Genomic DNA, 20618 nt, shown 5'->3' on the forward strand with positions numbered 1-20618 from the left:
GGGTTGTGATTGGAGCCTGAGTGATAAGGGTCACTGCTGGGGGCTCAACTTCCTTGAGTGGACTGCTCTTCTCTCAACTGTGCCTAGGTCAGGCCTACTTATTAGAAACCTTAAGGGGAGGCTGGGTGCAGTGGCTCATGCCTATAACTCCAGCACTTTGGGAGGCCGAGGCGGTTGGATTGCCTGAGCCCAGGAGTTCAAGACCAGCTTGGGCCACATGGTGAAACCCCATCTTTACAAAAAAATACAAAAATTGGGCCAAGAGCAGTGGCTCACGCCTGTAATCCCAGGACTTTGGGAGGCCAAGGCGGGCGGATCACCTGAGGTCAGGAGTTCAAGACCAGCCTGGCCAACATGGTGAAACCCTGTCTCTACTAAAAATACAAAAATTAGCCAGGTGTGATGGCAGGCTCCTGTAATCCCAGCTACTCGGGAGGCTGAGGCAGGAGAATCACTTGAATCTGGGAGGCGGAGGTTGCAGTGAACCAAGATTGCACCATGCCACTCCAGCCTGGGCGACAAGACTGAAACTCTGTCTCAAAACAAACAAAACAAAACAAAACAAACACAAAAAACAAAAACTAGCCGGGGTGGTGGCACACACCCATAGTCCCAGCTACTCGGGAGGCTAAGGTGGGCAGATCACTTGAACCCAGGAGGTGGAGGTTGCAGTGGGCCAAGATTGTGCCACTGCACTCCAGCCTAGGCGATAGAGCGAGACCCTGTCTCAAAAAAAAAATAAACAAACAAAAACCTTAAGGGGAGCCCTAGAACAGTGATTCTCAAAGTGTGGTCCCTATACCAGTAGAAGCAGCATCAACAACTTAGAAATGCAGATTCTTGGGCCCCACTCAGTCCTCCTGAATCAGAATCTCTCAGCAATCAGTGTTTAACAGGCCCTCTAAGGAATGCAGGCTAAGCTTGGAGAACCTTTGTTCTAGAATGTGGATTTGGGTGTGATTTCTTCATCCCTCAGGCACCCCCATGGTTCATTCTCCTAGAGGACAAGCAAGAGTCAGCCCTGAAGGGGATGGGTTATCAACTTCGTAAGTGGTTTCTTTTGTGAGCTTAGAGGTGGTAGGCAAAGTCAGTGACCTAGGTAGTACCCGGAAGAGCCCTCCCTCTCTTCTCATGACACCACTTCCATCTCTCTACACCCCTCCAAATAAAACAGAAAGGGAGGGGGCAGTGGAAAGCCACTGCTTTCCACCTTCCTGTAACTGTGTCCCCTGCCCTGGGGCACTGCCCTTTGCAGCATGGAGGACACAGAGTAGGGAGTGAAGCTTTTGAATGAGGGGGAGAAAATGGGATGTGGCTTCGTGTGGCTGGGTTAGGGGAGGGAGTTGGAAGGAGAGGAGGGAGGAAGGGAGAGGAAGAAATGTCCTCATTTCACCCAGCTGCCTCAGCCTGCACCTGTTCAGCTGAGGCCCAAGGAAAGACACCAAGCCCGATAGTAAATGAAACATGGCCCCACCCCACCTAGCAGGGCTCCTTCCCACACTGCAGCGGGGCCGGGTTAACTGACAGGAAAACTGTGAATGATTTCAGGTGGCTGAATGAGGGGCTGGGGAAACAGCTGTGCTCCTCTGCGGGGTGGAGCAACTGTCTTCTGTCACCCCCAGGCTCTCAGAGCTTGGGCAAGATCAGCAGGAGTCAGACAGGTTGAGACCTGCTCAGAGACCTTCTCATACTGAAGGTGACATCGCTGCCATCAGCACTGAGGAGGTTCCAGGTGGTTAAGCCCTACAACATTCCACAACGTTCTTTAGTTCATTTATAGGCAACTATCTTCTTTTTTTTTTTTTTTTTTTTTTTTAATAGACTGTTATTTAGAGCAGTTTTAGTTTCACAGGAAAATTGAGAGGAAATGTTAAGTTTCCTTTTGCTCTGTCCTCCATAGAAACCCTCCAGGAGTTCATCCAAGCAGTCAATCAGTCATTTCACAAGCATCCAATGAGGGCTTTCAACAGTGATTCTCGAACCTGTAAGAATAACCGGTAGTGAATGAATGAATTTACATTGACTGATTGATTGACTGAGACAGAATCTCACTCTGTCACCCAGGCTGGAGTACGTTGGTGTAACCACAGTTCACTGCAGCCTCAAACTCCTGGGATCAAGCTCCTGGGGATCAAGCAATTCTCCTGCCTCAGCCTGCCAAGTAGCTAGGACCACAGCAAGTACCTAGGCCACCATGCCTGACTAATTTTAAAAATTCATTTTTAGAGATGGGATCTCACTTTGTTGCCCAGGCTGGTCTCAAACTCCTGACCTCCAGCAATCCTCCTGCCCCAGCCTCCCAAAATGCTGAGATTATAGGTATAAGCCACCAAGCCTGGCTAACTGGGAATTTATTAAAGAGGCAAGCTGTGGTCACTCCACCAGAGATTTTGATTCAGGAGGTCTGGAGTGGGGTCCGGGATTATGTATTTTTGACACACTCTGCAGGAGATGATACATTTGACATACTGGGCCCTAACTGGAGAAACTCAGGCACGGTGTGAGATACAAAGGGTTAGTAAGTTGCTCTGGTGGGAAGGAAGGAAGGAAGCAGTGAACATTAAGGACCCAAATCCTCCTACCTCCACCACCCTAGAATTGAAGACGCAGAGTACTGAGCCCTCCACCTGAAAATGCAGACAGCCATGAATAGATGGGTGTAAACTCAGGCAGTGGAGGGAGAGGGGTACTCCCAAGCTCTGAAAATCTCAGAGTAGAAGGCCACCAACAACAGCACTCACCGGCGCTGAGCTCCCTTCTACAGAAACCTGCAAAGACTCAGAGCAAGGAAGAAATACACCAGGAAAATGGCACAGGATCATCTTGAGGTAAGGTCCTGAGCAAGGCAGCCTTTCCATGCCTGCATCTCCTCATCTGTCAAATGCGGAGCATGATGGTCCCTGTCAAACAGGGTTACAGGTGTTGAGCCACCATGCCCACCTGCATTAGCTCATTTTTTTAAGACTTTGCTTAAGAGTTCGTTGCCCACTCTTCAAAAATGTTGATGTCATGGAAGACAAAAACTAAGGAATCATGTCAGGTTAAACAAAACTTGGGGAGACAGAATAACTGAATATAATCCATGATCTGGGACACTGTTTTCATTTCTATAAAGCATAACATTGGAGACCAGCCTGGCCAATATGGCAAAACCCCATCTCTACTAAAAATACAAAAATATATTCGCTGGGCATGGAGGCGGGCACCTGTAATCCCAGCTACTTGGGATGCTGAAGCAGGAGAATCACTTGAACCTGGGGTGGGGTTGGGGTGGAGAGTGGAGGTTGCAGTGAGCCAAGATCACACCACTTCACTCCAGCCTGGGCAAAAGAGACTTTGTCTCAAAAACAAAATGAAAATAAAAAACAAAACCAAAAAAGTTAGCTGGCAGTGGTGATATGTGCCTGTAATCCCAGCTACTCAGGAGGCTGAGGCAGAAGAATCACTAGAACCCGGGAGGTGGAGGTTGCAGTGAGCAGAGATGGCGCCACTGTACTCCAGCCTGGGAGATAGTGCGAGACTCCGTCTCAAATAAATAAATAAATAAAATAAAGTGATGAGTGAAGGAGTTCTGAGAACTTGTGATTTCTACATGCTGAAATTCTGCTTATGCCCTTGGTGGTTGTTGGCTATGTAAAACGCGGGGAGTGTGGAATTATGTACATTACGAGATCTTTGTGGAAAATCCTTTTTTCTTCTCATGCATAATATGACCTAGAACTAAAAGAAGCTGCACATATAAATTCATCCAAGCTTCTACCAGATTCATTATATGCTATCCTGACACAGATGATTCCAGGCTCTTCTTATATACTTCTGGAGACAGGAAAGTCACCCCCCTCACAGCCTGTTCTATTACTGGTCAGTTCTGACTACTAGAACATTCCTTGACCTACTGAGCTGAAACTTTCCTTCCTGGAGCCTCTACCCACTGATCCGGTCCTGTTTTCTGGGTAGTGGGGCCTCTACCTGCTGATCCTGGTCCTACTGCCTGTTTAGGGGTGATACGGGACCCCTAATGATCTTAGTCATCCTTTCCTAAACACGTTCCAGTTCGTCAGTGTCTCTCTTGAGTGTAAACGCAGTGCTCCAGGATCCAACTTGATAATCAGATAGCAGAGGGAACATGATCTCCCAAGTGCTGGACATTCCTTTGACACAGCCTAAGGTAGAATTAGGCTTTTTTCAAAATTGAATCACACGGTTGATTCATGAGTTTAGAGCCAACTTAAACCACAGTTTTCTCTTGTGAACCATGGTTAACTGCTGTTGGTCTCAGCAGTGTTCGCTATGAGACATCCCATTGTATGTTCGTTTGCTTATTGTCTGTCTCTAGACATTGCTAGAATGTAAGCTATAGGAGGGCAGGGGTGTTGGCTTGTTCTGAATCCCCAACACCTAGGACAAACAAGTCTTGGCACATAGCAGACATTCAATAAATACATGTAGAGCAAATAACCGTTAAGCCACATCTCACCTATCTTGTATTTTTATAATTTATTTGTAATTCACACCCAGTCTTCTAACAAGGGAGGTTTGAGGTGATTGCTTTTCTGAATCCTTTTGTTAACTTCAGAATAAACTTTGTTCTTGTTGAATTGTATATTGTTAAATTTTCATCATTAGTTCAGCCTATTGAGATCTAATTTCTGGTGCTCTCAATCTACATTTCAGCAGTCCCTTCCAGTTCCAAGCCATTCATTCAAGAATGACTCAGGGCCAGGCACAGTGGCTCACGCCTGTAATCCCAGCACTTTGGGAGGCCAAGGCAGACGGATCATGAGGTCAAGAGACTGAGACCATCCTGGCTAACATGGTGAAACCTCATTTCTATGAAAAATACAAAAATTAGCTGGGCGTGGTGGTACCCGCCTATAGTCCCAGCTATTCGGGAGGCTGAGACAGGAGAATCACTTGAACCCAGGAGGCAGAGGTTGCAGTGAGCCGAGATCGTGCCACTGCACTCCAGCCTGACAATAGAGTGAGACTCTGTCTCACAAAAAAAAAAAAAAAACAAAAAAACAAAAAAAGGCCTCCCTATCTCCAGCATGGCAACAATATATTAATTAACTCTCTTAGTGTATAGTCTTTCAATCAGTAAAACAAAACAAAATGCCATTAACAACTCTATTTCAAAGAATATATTAATGGCATTGGAAAATGCTCATCTTACATACATACCAGGTCAGTGGGGGATACAAAACTGTAACACAGCACATGATCCCGGTTATAGGAGAATAGTTGTCTACATAGAAATAAGATGGGAAGGAGCTGGGCATGGTGGCTCATGCCTGTAATCCCAGCACCGGGAGACTGAGGTGGGAGGATCGCTTGAGCCCCGGAGTTCGAGGCTTCATTGAGCTATGATCAAGCCACTGCACTCCAGCTTGGGTGACAGACTAGAAGGAAATATACCAAAATGTTAACAGTGATTATTTCTGAGTAGTGGTTCATTTTTATTTTGTTCATTATATTTTTCAAAATCTCTTATTATAATAAGCAAGTATTTCCAACATATATACTTGTTATCCTTGTTATTATACCATTATCTGGATCACTCTCAGCCATACATATCTTCACTGAGGCAGTGAGAACCCAGGTGACACCTTCCTGAAATTGAGCCTGCCCTCAAAAAGTTTCTAGTCAATATCAATAACAAATATACATGTACATGCACAAACACACACATATTCATTTTAATCCTACAACAATCCTTCTATTTTTATCTTCATATTCTAGATGAAGAAACTGAGGCTCAAAGAGATTTTAAAAACTTGCTCAAGGTCATATATCTAGCATGAATCTGGGTCAGGATTTTAAACCCAGGCAGTCCAGCTCCAGAATGGACACCCTTAACCACTATGCCATGCATATAAACTCAAAGTAGTGTCACCCAAGGACTGATGATACTGAGTGAGTGGTGGGGGCTGTAACAGGGGGCAGGGGAGTTGACATTAGCTGAATGAAGACTATGTGACAAGTGCTTGATATACATTACCTCATTCAGGCCCTTCAACTACCCTTGCAAAAAAATATTTTATTAAAAAAAAAGTTATGGCCAGGCACGGTGGCTCATGCCTGTAATCCCAGCATTTTGGGAGGCCAAGGTGGGAGGATCACGAGGTTAGGAGTTAGAGACCAGCCTGGCCAATATGAGGAAACTCGCCTCTACTAAAAATACAAAAATTAGCCGGGTATGGTGGCACGTGTCTGTAGTCCCAGCTACTCGGGAGGCTGAGGCAGGAGAATCGCTTGAACCTGGGAGTCGGAGGTTGCAGTAAGCCTAGATCGCACTGCTGCACTCCAGCCTGGACGACAGAGCAAGACTCCATCTCAATTAAAAAAAAAAAGTTTTTGTTTTTTAAATTGACAAATAAAAATTGTATATATTTATGGTGTACAATATGCTATTTTGAAATATGTATGTATTGTGGAATGGCTAAATCAAACTAATTAACATACGCATTGCCTCATATTTTTTTGTGTATGTGGTGAGAACATAAACACTGCTCTTAGCAGTTTTCACGTATGCAATATGGTTTTTTTTTTTTAATTTTTTTCGAGATAGAGTCTCACTCTGTCACCCAGGCTGGTGTGCAGTGGCATGATCTTGGCTCACTGCAGCCTCCACCTCCCGGGTTCAAGCAATTCTCCTGCCTCAGCCTCCCGAGTAGCTGGGATTACAGCAGGTGTGATACTACCCCCAGCTAATTTTTGTATTTTAGTAGAGACAAGGTTTCACCATGTTGACCCAGCTGGTCTTGAACTCCTGACCTCAGGTGATCCACCTGCCTCGGCCTCCCAAAGTGCTAGGATTATAGGCGTGAGCCACCGTGCCCGGCCACAGTATGTTTTTATTTACCATAGTCACCATGTTGTATCATAGGTCTCTTGAACTTACTCTTCCCATCTAGCTGAAATTTGGTATCTTTTGGCCAGCATTAAAAGATATTATTTTCATCTTTGTGTTATAAATGAGGAAACTGAGATTCACACAGCGGTTTGACCCTCTGCTGTGATAATTCAAGTTTACTAATATCTCTGTCCTTCAGTTTCCTCCTCCACAACATGGGATAATAATAATTCCTACCTCACTGACAGTTGAGAAGTGTTAAGTGAGAAAGTAGACTCACAACACTCAACACAGTGCCAAGTATATGGTAAATGCTTGATAAATGTTAGCTGCTATTACTATCTATTAGTTTTTTTTGTTTTTTTTTTTTTTGAGACAGAGTTATTGCCCAGGCTGGAGTGCACTGGCGCCATCTCGGCTCACCGCAACCTCCAGCTCCCAGGTTCAAGCAATTCTCCCACCTCAGCCTCCTGAGTAGCTGGGATTACAGGCACACGCCATCATGCCCGGCTAATTTTTGTATTTTTAACAGAGACAGGATTTCACCATGTTGGCTAGGCTGGTCTCAAACCCCTGACCTCAAGTTATCCAAAAGCCTTGGCTTCCCAAAGTGCTGGGATTACAGGTGTGAGCCACCGCACCCGGTCTGCTATTACTGTTCTTGATTCCAAAGTTCACACTCTCAACTACAACATAATGACCTACTAAGTGGGCAAAGGAGAAAAATTAATTCTGAATGATGCCATGGGGAAACATTAGCTAAACAAATGGAGTCACAAAGGAGTACCATCTGAAGGGGTCTTGATGGAGCAGCATCTCACCAGGCAAAGGAGGGCAGGGGCATGTCCTGGAAGTACAGAGGGACAAGGTCTGTTTCTGTCCCTTGCCCTGGCTCTCCCCCACACAGCAGCCTGCTCCTATCATGCAGGTCTCCACCTCTGTCCCTCACTGTGGCCTGCCAGTACTCCCGCCTGCAGTGCCCACGGTCCCCTGCCTCAGCTGTCTCCCTAATCAGGGGCCCACAGCCTCTCCAGCAGGGAGTGGGAGCCCCTGGCACTTGGGGCCTGGGAGGGCCCCTGATAAACAGCTGGAGCTCTTGTTCGCACAATCTGTCATCTCTAAAGGAAAAGCAGAAACAAACCACAGAACCAGGGAGCTGACTGATAATGAGTCACATTGCTGCTGGCAGTTCTCCACTCAGTCCTCCGGCCTCTGTATCTAGGACTTCTTGCTTGTCCTTCAAGATCCACTGCAAAAATGTCTTGTCTCCACAAAGCCTTCCTTAACTGCACCCCCAGCCACCCCACACCCTGCAGGCTTCCACTGCATCCAGCAGAAGATCCACTACTGCCATTTATTGCACTAAATGGAAACTGGTCAGGTTGTGGGGTCCCAATCAGCCTGTTAGCTTCAGAAGGCAGGCATTTTGTCTCATGGACCTAGCCCAAAACAGAAGTGTCTATGGAAATAGTGCGATGACTGAGTAAAATATGGGTGGAATGTGGCATAGGCATTTAAGAAATCTATGTATTGACATACAAAAAACAGTTTGGCAAAGGCTGGACATTTTAACTTTTTCCAAAATAATAATTAACATTTTATATTTCAGCAATAAAATGTGGCCGGGTGTGGTGGCTTACGCCTGTAATCCCAGCACCTTGGGAGGCCGAGGCAGGCAGATCACGAGGTCAGGAGATCAAGACCATCCTGGCCACCCTGGTGAAACCCCATCTCTACTAAAAATACAAAATTAGCTGGGCGTGGTGGTGCCTGTAATCCCAGCTACTTGGGAGGCTGAGGCAGGAGAATCCCTTGAACCTGGGAGGCGGAGGCTGCAGTGAGCCAAGATCACACCACTGCACTCCTGCCTGGGTGATAGAACAAGACTCTGTCTCAAAATAAATAAGTAAATAAATAAAAGTAAAATGTTCACCTAAGAGGCTTTTATTTATTTACTTATTCAAGACGGAGTCTTGCTCTGTCGCCCAGGATGGAGTGCAGTGGCACAATCTCGGCTCACTGCAAGCTCTGCCTCACAGGTTCACGCCATTCTCCTGCCTCAGCCTCCCTAGTAGCTGGGACTACAGGCACCTGCCACCATGCCCGGCTAATTTTTTTGTATTTTTAGTGGAGACAGGGTTTCACCGTGTTAGCCAGGAAAAAATATGGAACGCTTCAAGAATTTGTGTGTCATCCCTGCGCAAGGGCCATGCTAATCGTCTCTGTATTGTTCCAATTTTATTGTTCCAATTTTAAAAGAAAAATGCTTTTTCTTTTAGTTTTATATACCTAACACAAAATTGAAAAAGCTATCTCCAGCCGGGCACAGTGGCTCACTCCTGTAATCCCAGCACTTTGGGAAGCTGAGGTGGGCAGATCACCTGAGGTCGGGAGTTCCGAGACCAGCCTGACCAACATGGAGAAACCTCATCTCTACTAAAAATACAAAATTAGCTGGGCGTGGTGGTGCCTGTAATCCCAGCTACTTGGGAGGCTGAGGCAGGAGAATCCCTTGAACCTGGGAGGCGGAGGTTGCAGTGAGCCGAGATCATGCCATTGCACTCCAGCCTGGGCAACAAGAGCGAAACTCCATGTTAAAAAAAGAAAAAGAAAAAGATATCTCCCACTACTTTTTAAATACTGTAACGAAATATCAAATGTTAAGGTTTTCAAATCATTTTGATTGATCAATGGAACATTTCAGTCCTGTTCTAAAATGTACATATTAGATATTCTTGTGTTTTGGGGCAAACTACTCCATATTTTCTAACAGTTGTTATAAAATTGCAATCTATAAGTAAGTGTATCATCAATGGTATGGATTCAGTTTGTATGTCAGATACTTAAGTAAATTTACATAGCATAAAAAACGTAAAACAAAAAGGAAATGTAGGCCTGGAGCGGTGGCTCACACCTGTAATCCCATCACTTTGGGAGGCCAAGGCGAGCAGATCACTTGAGGTTAGGAGTTCGAGACCAGCCTGACCAACATGGTGAAACCCCGTCTCTACTAAAAATACAAAAAATTAGCCAGGCATGGTGGTGTACACTTGTAGTCCCAGCTACTTGGGAGGCTGAGGCAGGAGAATTACTCGAACCTGGGAGATAGAGGTTGCAGTGAGCTGAGATCACGCCACTGCACTCCAGCCTGGGTGACAGAGCAAGACTCTGTCTCAAAAAAAAAAAGGAAAGGAAATATACCACTGGGCATACAAAATGGTCCTAACTTTGTAAAAAGAGAAATGATTGCATGTGAACAGTATTCTATGATCCTATTTTAAAAGAATGAAACTATCAGTGAGTTCATAGGCACAAGAAAAAGGTTCAGAAGGATATCTAGTAACACTTAACACTGATTTTTCCCTGAGGGATAGGACTTAATGATTGGAGTGGAATTTGAACTTTTATTTTCTTCCTATTTGTAATGTGTTTTTACAATAAGGAAGTTTGTTTTATATTTATAATTATAATTTTTACTATTTAGTTTAAAAGTTAAATCTAAAGATTAATAATTTTTAAATTAATAAAGATGTAAGACTAGAAGGAAATCACAAAATGTAAACCAGGACTGTCTTTGGGTGATAAGAACGATGGGTGATTTTTCTAACTTTTAAAAATTTTCCATATTGTCCAAATTCCTAAAAACAATCATTTTATAATTTTTTTAAAAACCTTAAGAACAAAGTCTTAATAAATGAATGCACTTTCCCTAGCCCTTCTTGGCGCCTGCGTCTGACCCAACATGCAGAAGGTTCTCGGCTCTCTCTCTGTCCTCCCTTGCTCCACTGTGTTGAACAGGTCCCTGGAAGGACTCTGTATGGTTCCAGCCTTCATCCACATGCCCTCCCCAGATACAGACACTGGATGACGGTGAGGGGCTAGAGCAAGAATCCCTGGCCTTGCCGGGATGATCATGGCTCCTGCCCTGCCCTTGCCTTGCATCTCAGCCCTCCAAACTCTACCAGTTCACCTCTAAAGACCACTCAGCTCTCTGGGAAGCCTTCCCCTCACCCGTAGCCTCCCCTACTCCCCTTGTCTCAGAATTCCCACAACACAGAGAACCTGCACCCCAAGACTTCATGAGCAGTCACCCCTTTACCCAGTTTCACTTTATTTTATTTTTTTAATTTTATTTTTTTTGAAACAGAGTTTCAGGCCGGGCGCGGTGGCTCAAGCCTGTAATCCCAGCACTTTGGGAGGCCGAGACGGGCGGATCACGAGGTCAGAAGATCGAGACCATCCTGGCTAACACGGTGAAACCCCGTCTCTACTAAAACTACAAAAAAACTAGCCGGGTGAGATGGTGGGCGCCTGTAGTCCCAGCTACTCGGGAGGCTGAGGCAGGAGAATGGCATGAACCCGGGAGGCAGAGCTTGCAGTGAGCTGAGATCCGGCCACTGCACTCCAGCCTGGGCGACAGAGCGAGACTCCGTCTCAAAAAAAAAACAAAAAACAAAAAAAAACAGAGTTTCGCTCTTGTTGCCCAGGCTGGGGTGCAATGGCATGATCTCGGCTCACCTCGACCTCCGCCTTCCAGTAGCGCCTTCCAGAATTCCAAGCAATTCTCCCACCTCAGCCTCCCGAGTAGCTGGGATTACAGGCATGTGCCACCATGTCCAGCTAATTTTTGTGTTTTTAGTAGAGACGGGGTTTCTCCATGTGGGCCAGGGTGGCCTCGAACTCCTGACCTCAGGTGATCCGCGTGCCTCAGCCTCCCAAAGTGCTAGGATTACAGGCGTGAGCCACCACGCCCGATCTCAGTTCCATTATCTTTGGTTTCAGTTACCCATCGTGCAGTACAAAAAGATATTTTGAGAGAGAGGGAGAAACAGACCACATTCACACAACTTTTATTACAATATATAATTATAACTGTTCTATTATTAGTTATTGTGGTTAATCTCTTACTGTGTGTAATTTATACATTAAACTTTATCACTGGTATGTACGTATAGGAAGAAACATAATATACAGAGAGTCTGGTACTATCCGCTGTTCCAGGCATCCACTCGGGATCTGTGAATAAGGGGGCTAGTATTTTCCACCTTCTGTTCTGTTTCCCCTCACTCATTTGTTAGACCAACTCTTCCTAAGAGAATATCCTACAGGGTGATGGGCACTGTTGGAGAAACAAGGACGGTCCCAAAGGCATCAGGCACAGAGCAGTCATCCTTCACGTGTGCTGAATGAATGAGAGAAGGGTGGAAACCAATGAGACAGAGCCTGTCCTGAAGGAGCTCCCAGTCTAGTAAGGACAATATGTGTTGTTATCCACACATAATACACACTAGGAAACGCTACCCAGGAGGCAGGGTACGTGGGAGGAGGAGCTGAGTGGATTTAAACTGGGCTTTCAAGACTGGTCAGGTTTGGATGGAGAGAGGAGGATAAAGGGCATTCCAGGAAGGGGGACAGTGTGCGCATAGCAAGGGAAGCAAGAACACCCCAGGATCTATCAGATCTAGCTAGCAGGGAGAGGGTTATAAAGGTTCGCTGTGGGTAAAGGCCTGGAAAGGTGAGTTGAGCCCAGATCCTAGGAGAACAGAACACCAACAGAAGGTGAATTTGATTTTGCACGCCCTGGGAAACCTCTTAACAGTCTCTGAGCTTTAGAAATGCACAGTAATCCAGGTGGGTGCCCATAAAGGGCTGAAGGAGGCTGGCAGCCACAGGGAAGAGGGACAGAGGGGAAATTCCAAACTTTGTTACCACCTTGCTAGCCTAAAGGAAGTATCACATATTAAGTGCTGACCATGGGGAAATCACTGCTCTGTCTTTAATCCTTGAAACAGTCCTGTGAGATGAGACAGTATGATCTCAATTTGCAGATCGAGTTCCACAAGGCTAAAGTTTGCCCATGATTCTGCTGAGAGAGATCCACGATCATCTTGCCAGGAAACAGTTCCAAGGATCCGAATCCAAGTTGGCCTGAATCCACAGGCCAAAGCACCCTCACTTTCTCCTATAATATCTTGCATATTTACCAGCATCTAGCACTGTGATGGCTCAGTACACACTGGAATGAGTGAATGAAGAAATGAATGAACAAATGATTGGATCCCAGGTTGGTAAAGAAAACCTCTCAGCACACACAGAAAAGGTGGAGGATGGAGGCGGGGAGGAGATGTAAGAATAAATGGAAAATAAAACAAACAATCGTTGCATTACCACTTCCTCTGGGGCTGGGTCATGGTTTTTAACGGTGTGCAGCGGGCACATCCAGTGTGGTACAGGCACATCCACAAAGAGACACAAAGAGCTATTTATTTACTTCCTTTGAGGGGTAAATAAAGATCAGGTCAAAACAGGCTCCCCCAAACCGCCAGGGGGTCTTCCCCAGGTGTTGATGCAGCACTTGGCCTGGAGCAGTCACAGGTGGCCTCTGCTTGTGTGTCATCCCCGCCTTCCTTTACACATGTGTGGGTCTGGCTCACAAGGGAGGCCCATGTACAGTGGGGAAGTAGCGTAAGGGGAAGGGTGGCAGGGCAGGGCTTCCTCACCCCTCCGCCAGTGCAGCCAGGGCAGCAACATTTATACCCCCAAAAGAGATATGGGAGAGTCAACAAGTCGGATGGCGCTGGCCTAAGAGCTGGCTCCGGGTGCTGGACGCCCCATGCTGGGCCAGGCAGTAGATATGCAGACAGCTAGATCCTGCGGGGATAGGACTAAGAGGGGGACCATGTAGGGGTACAGTCAATCTTCATTATTCATGGAGTCTGTATTTGTGAATTTGCCTCCTTGCTAAAATTTGTGACCCTGAAATCAATACTTGAGGTGCTTTGTCATCTTTCACAGACATGAGCAAAGCCATGAAAAATTTGAGTCACCCAACATGCATGTTCCTAGCTGAGGTGGGACAGGGCAGTGCTCTGCCTGTTTCAGCTCTCCTAATGTAAACAAGTGTCCTTGTCATAGTCTACTTAGTGCCACCTTTTCTGCATTGCTGGCCTTTTTGTTGATTTCCCTGTTTAAAATGGCCCCCAAGCCTAGGGCTGATGTGCTGGCGAATGTTTCTAAGTACAAGACGACTGTATGCGCCTTACAGAGAAAATACATTAGATCAGGTTTGGGCATGAATTATCGTGCTATGGGGCATGAGTTCAATGTTAATGAGTCAACTATATATTCAATAAGGTATCTTCAAACAGAAACACACAGAAAACAAAGTTATGTATCGATTAGTTGATGAAAATCTTGTGACCAGGGACTCACAGAAACCTAACCCTGTATTTCCCCTAGGAGCAATGGGCTAGTATTCACCAGTTCGGAGTTCATGGTGACTGTACAGAATATAACTGGTGAGAATAGTGCAAACTGGTCGTATTTAAATATTATAATAACTGCGGCAGCCGTATCCTTTGGGTACCTTTCAATGCCAGTCTGCATCTACTCATCCATCGACCACCTATCATCTATTGAACACCCACTAAGTACAAAATCCAACACTAAAAGCAAAAGAATACAGGATGCAAGCAGGGCCCTGACCCTGCCACTGACCATCTTAACTGTACAATGGTGGAATCTGTAGGTTAAGACTGACTCTGAAGGTTTTATACTTTTATTTGGCCTAGATCCCTAGGTTGATATACTAGCATTGGAGCCTAAAAGTTTTGCCAATGTTTACATCAGGCAAACACTTGTGTCATAGTAACAGCCTAATGCATACACTTACTAGGGTCAGGCTCTGCTCTGAGTGCTGTATGTGCATAAAGCCTCCTAACAACTCATGTAATCCTTCTAATAGCCCTGTAAGGTGGATACTATTATTATCTCCAATTTACAGATAAGGGCACTGAGGCACAGAGAGGTTAAGAATTCACTCTGTGGCCAGGCGTGGTGGCTCACGCCTGTAATTGCAGCACTTTGGGAGGCCAGGGTGGGTGGATCACGAGGTCAGGAGATCGAGACCATCCTGGCTAACCCGGTGAAACACCATCTCTACTAAATATACAAAAAATTAGCCAGGCATGGTGGAAGGCGCCTGTAGTCCCAGCTACTTGGGAGGCTAAGGTAGGAGAATGGCGTGAACCCAGGAGGAGGAGCTTGCAGTGAGCAGAGATCACACCACTGCATTCCAGCCTGGGTAACAGAGCAAGACTCAGTTTCAAAAACAAAAACAAAACGAATTCATCCTGATAACACAGCTGGTGTGTGGAAGAAGCAGAGGGGTTCTTCTCCAGTGCACCTCCAGTGACATGGAAGGAGTTGCATCTTGTGAGGATCTCAGTCTGCCCTCAGTGATGAGAGGGTCCCTCTCCTTAGCCATGCCACTGGCACTGTTCAGTAGCAGGAAAGCATGAAGTGACAATGGGAGGCTGGGGCCACTCAGAAGTCCAGGCAAGCAGGCCAGGCATGGTGGCTTGCACTTGTAATTCCACCATTTTGGAAGGCTGAGGCGGGTGAATCACCTGAGAGTAGGAGTCTGACACCTGCCTGGACAACATGGTGAAACCGTCTCTTCTAAAAATTCAAAATTGGTCGGGCGCGGTGGCTTATGCCTGTAATCCCAGCACTTTGGGAGGCCGAGGCGGGCGGATCACCTGAGGTGGGGAGTTCGAGACCAGCCTGACCAACATGGAGAAACCCCATCTCTACTAAAAATACAAAATTAGCTGGGCGTGATGGCACATGCCTATAATCCCAGCTACTAGGGAGGCTGAGGCAGGAGAATCCCTTGAATCTGGGAGACGGAGGTTACAGTGAGCCAAGATCGCGTCATTGCACTCCAGCCTGGGCAACAAGAGCGAAAGTCTGTCTCAAAAAAAAAAAACAAAAAAACTCAGGGGCCGGACGTAGTGGCTCATGCCTGTAATCCCAGCACTTTGGGAGGCCAAGTAGGGCAGATCACCTGAGGTCAGGAGTTTGAGACCAGCCTGACTAACATGGAGAAACCCAGTCTCTCCTAAAAATACAAAATTAGCTGGGCGTGGTGGCACATGCCTATAATCCTAGCTACTTGGGAGGCTGAGGCAGGAGAATCACTTGAACCCGGGAGGTGGAGGTTGCAGTGAGACGAGATCACACCACTGCACTCCAGCTTGGGTGGCAGAGCGAGACTCCGTCTCAAAAAATAAATAAAATTAAATTAAAAAGAAGTCCAGGGAGGAAAGCAGGGCCTGTATGAGGCCATGCCTTGGGGAATAAAGTGAGAGTGGCCCATGCACGCAGGCAGACGGAAGGTCTGGGATCTAACTGTGAGATGAACAGGGAGCCCGGCAGCTCTCCAAGCAGGCCAGGGCAGGGGGGCCTCTCTTCCAGCAAGGCCAAGAGAGGCCCAGGAAGCAAAGTCCTAGGGAGAGGCCTGAGAGACCAAGGTCTCACAGAGGAAGTGTCTCCACAGAGATTTCCAACGGCCACACCACTTTCTTTCCTGGAGCAAAGAGGCGCAGTTGCTGAACTGGGGCTGTGGGTAATGGGAAGAAGGGGAAGGGGAGATCCCATTCAACCTGGAACACTGGAGAGACAGCTAGAGTTGGAGGAGGGGTGAGTGAGGACATCTCCCCTCAGCTCACAGAAGAAGTAATACACCTCACCAACTGAGAAAAGTCAGATTCCACGCCTGGTGTGAAAGGGAAGTGAAACCATACCTCCAATGCTCCACTGCCCTCCCCTCCAGCACCCTGGCCTATCCTGCACCCGGGCCGCCCCAGGATGGCGGGCTCAGAGGTGAGGGCCTATCAGATGTGTTCATGGGCTCCCTTAGGGCCTTTTGAGCCCTGAGGCTCTCTCAGAGCTGTGATGGCCTGGTCTCTCCTCCCCAGGGAGGCAGAAAGGGAACTGGGGAAAACAAGGCTTATAAGCTACAGAGGTAAGGGACTGTGCCCGTTTTCTTTCCTCTATCACACACATGGAACATGGTACCCAGTGTATCCATGGTAAGCACTTAATAGACACTGAGTGGATGAGCGAATCAATGAGTGAGTAAATGAAGGAGTCAGCACTGGACCCACAAGGCTGCCTGTCAGCCTCTAGCCACATGGAGATTCCCACCTCCAGAGAAGAGTTCCACTATATATGTTCCCCAAACTCCCTGTCAGCTAAATGTGACATATGACCAACTGGTGACCAAAGGGATAAGCCATCTGTCAATTGTTAGGTCACGTTTGAAAATAAGCCTCTTTTCCCCCTATTTTTGACAAACCTTGACTTCCCTGCCTCAACCCTGCTCACATTACATTTGACCTTCTCAATCACCTCTCTAAGGGATGCGGACGTGACCCTCCTCTACCTCATCAGAGAACAGCACAGACCATCCTCCTCCCTGCCAAGGGGAACATATGGTGCTCCTCAATGACCCTCACCCTGATCCTACAGGGTGCTCCTGGGAGAAAGGTTCCATGATAACCTCCAAGGGTCTTCTGGTCAGGGTGAGGGAGAATCAGACCCTCCACCTTTGACCAGAAGGGAGGGAGTCCAGCGTGAGGGCATTAGCCAAGGGGGTTCTGGCCCCCTGCTCTAGGCCCCTCACAAAAAGAAGTCCAGCTGGGAACATTCTTCTCCCAGCAGGTCCCCATAGGAAAGCCATCCTTGCCCACATGACACGGGCTCCCCATCCCCTTCTCATCTAGATCTCATGGCAAAGATTGCCAACTGTCCCCTAAAATCCACTTTCCCTTCTTGTACCTTTGGGACTAGAAGCTTCACTATGTATGTTCCCCAAACTCCCTGTCAGCTAAGTGTGGCATGTGATCAGCTGGTGACCAAAGGGATGTCATCTGGCAACTTTCAGGTCATGCTCTGAAAAGGAAGGGCAGTGCCTTTTCTTTCTCGTAACTTTCCTACCTCCCCACTGGGGGCTGACGGACCCAGCAGCCATAGTGGTATGCCACCTCCCACACGCAAGGGCACAGGAGCGGTGGGCCCTCAACACCGTTAAGGGGTCAGATCACTCACCCAGATTTGTATGGGAGAAATTTCCATTTTGTTAAGCCACCCTTGTTGCAGTGCGTGTTACAGCAGCCTAACATCCCCTAGTGCCTATCCCAGCCCATTCTTTGGTGCCAAGATGCTGACAGCTAAAGGCGTGTGCAAGGGGCCTTGTCCTCATCCATGTCTCCAGCCCTTCACCTCCATCAGGCCAGCTTCCCAGGTGTCAGAGTGCCTTCCAGGCGGTTAAGACGCCCCTGACTCCACCCACAACTAATGCCAAATGAGGCCGGAGGTGAATGTCTCTCTCACGATACCCAATTTATTCCTCCCTCGAACTGACCATTTCTCAACTGCATATCTCCTTCCCTGCTTAGGAAACCACTGTACTTAGGTCAACCCATCCTATGGGGAAGGTGGTAAGGAGGGCAGAAAGTATGTGGGTTCACGCCAGAGCCCAAATCTCCTCCCTACTGCTCACAAGCTATGTAACCCTGGACAGATCTCTTAGCCTCTCTAAGCCTCAGTTTTGTTTTGCTTTGTTTTTTTTTTTTTTTTTTTTTTTTTGAGACGGAGTCTTGCTCTGTAGCCCGGGCTGGACTGCAGTGGCCGGATCTCAGCTCACTGCAAGCTCCGCCTCCCGGGTTTATGCCATTCTCCTGCCTCAGCCTCCCGAGTAGCTGGGACTACAGGCGCCCGCCACCTCGCCCGGCTTAGTTTTTTGTATTTTTAGTAGAGACGGGGTTTCACCGTGTTAGCCAGGATGGTCTCGATCTCCTGACCTCGTGATCCGCCCGTCTCGGCCTCCCAAAGTGCTGGGATTACAGGCTTGAGCCACCGCGCCCGGCCTTGTTTTGTTTTTGTTTGTTTTGTTTTGAGATAAAGTTTTGCTCTTGTTGCCCAGGCTGGAGTGCAATGGCACGATCTCGGCTCACGGCAATCTCCGCCTCCAGGGTTCAAGCGATTCTCCTGCCTCAGCCTCCCAAGTAGCTGGGATTACAGGCTCCCGCCACCATACCCGGCTAATTTTGTACTTTTAGTAGAGACGGAGTTTCTCCATGTTGGTCAGGCTGGTCTCAAACTCCCGACCTCAGGTGATCCACCCGCCTTGGCCTCCCAAAGTGCTGGGATTACAGGTGAGAGACACCACGCGTGGCTGCCCATTATGGAATGGGGATAAAAATTGCTTACAGGCTTGTGGAGAGAAGATTACAAACTTGTAAAGTCCCTAGCACTGTGCCTGGCATGTGGTAGGTGCTCACTACATCGTGGCTGCTATTACTATGGTGCTAAGTATGGGAATACTGAGGATACAGCTGGAGAAGAGACCTGATGACCTCCCTCGTAAAGGGTGGCCAGGGAGGGAGTGGAAGAGAGAGCTGGGGAAAGGAAACTGTGGCCATAAAGAGGAACAGAGAGGCAGAGCTGGAGGTGACATCAGGGGAGAGAGAGGAGTGGGTTCGGCAATGACCACCCTGGGCGAGGTGTGGAGAGCACAACTGTGCTATCAGCTGCCTCCAGCTCAGACAATTCCTGTGCCCATCTCACTTTTGTCTGCCCATCGCCTCTGCCGGGTTGGACACCCTTACCACCACAGTCACTGTTGCCACACTGTCAGCTGCTATTTCTTGCCTCATCTTCCTTCCTTCTCATGATATGGCAGAAGGTGGCAAAGGAAGCAGCTGCCCTCCGCCAGCAATCTCCCTGCCCTTGAAGGCTGAAGCTGCCCACAGGCATGGGTAAGAGCTCAGGCTCCAGAGACAGACAGGCTGGGTTCCGTACCCAGCTCTAGCACTTAGGAGCGGGATGACCTCAGCAAGGGAGATGACTCGGCTAAAGCTTCAGTTTCCTCATCTGCACAGTAGGGATAACAGGGCTGTTGAGAAGAAGGAATGAGATTACGCGTGGTAAGCACCCAGCCCAGCACAATGTCTGGCACACAGCAAGTGTTCAATACAAGTTCGTGTTGGCTATTATCAAGGCCAAATAGGTGTGTGACCTGTGCAACCACACAGGGTCCCATGCTCAGGAGGGGTCCCAAACTTGGTTAATGCTCTGTCACCACCATCTTGAAACTCTTTTTATTGTTTTTTTAAGAGACAGGGTCTCACTCTGTTGCCCAGACTGTAGGATTGCAGTGGCATGATCATAGCTCACTGCAGCCTTGAACTCCTGAGTTCAAGTGATTTTCTCACCTCAGCCTGCTGAGTGCTAGGAATACAAGCAGTCACCACCGGCTATTTTATTTTTTATTCTTTTTTTTTTTTTTTGTAGAGACAGGGTCTCACTACGTTGCCCAGGCTGGTCTCAAGCTCCCGGCCTGAAGAGATCCTCCCGCCTTTGCCTCCTAAAGTGCTGGGATTACAGGCATAAGCCACCATATGCAGCCTTGAAATTCTTCCTAATTTTTGAACAAGGGCCTTGCAAACTATGTAGCTAGTCCTGGCTATTATTAACATATATTAATTGAGTCTGTTGGCTGGCAGTGGCTATAGAAGGGGAGACCTGTCCAGTAGTTTAAGATGTGGGACATTAGAGGGCCTTGGGAGCCTCAAAGGAGGGATTTAAATACAGTGATGTGGGGCCATGCCAGGTTGCCAGCAATTAGAGACTAAGAGGGCAGTAAGATCCCCACACATACTCTCATTGGGGCCAGGCACAGTGGCTCATGCCTGTAATCCCAGCACTTTGGGAGGCCGAGATGAGCAGATCACCTGAGGTCAGGAGTTTGAGACAAGCCTGACCAACTTGGTGGAACCCCATCTCTACTAAAAATACAAAATTAGCCAGGCATGGTGGCACATGCCTGTAATCCCAGCTACTTGCAAGGCTGAGGCAGGAGAATGGCATAAACCCGGGAGGCGGAGCTTGCAGTGAGCTGAGATCCGGCCACTACACT

At 47.5% G+C, this 20618-nt stretch overlaps 1 protein-coding gene and 1 non-coding gene across 3 annotated transcripts in view; both read right to left on the reverse strand.

Annotated features, from left to right (window-relative positions):
• CCND3 (cyclin D3) overlaps positions 1–20618 on the reverse strand; it is a 126819-nt gene that overhangs the window by 87653 nt on the left and 18548 nt on the right. The gene's annotated exons all lie outside the window — the stretch shown is intronic.
• On the reverse strand, positions 9013–9119 carry LOC119626907 (U6 spliceosomal RNA). The gene has a single exon (XR_005243085.1). It is a non-coding gene; the product is annotated as a U6 spliceosomal RNA (small nuclear RNA).

This window comes from Chlorocebus sabaeus, chromosome 17, assembly GCF_047675955.1.
Source record: "Chlorocebus sabaeus isolate Y175 chromosome 17, mChlSab1.0.hap1, whole genome shotgun sequence".
NCBI lineage: Eukaryota > Metazoa > Chordata > Mammalia > Primates > Cercopithecidae > Chlorocebus > Chlorocebus sabaeus.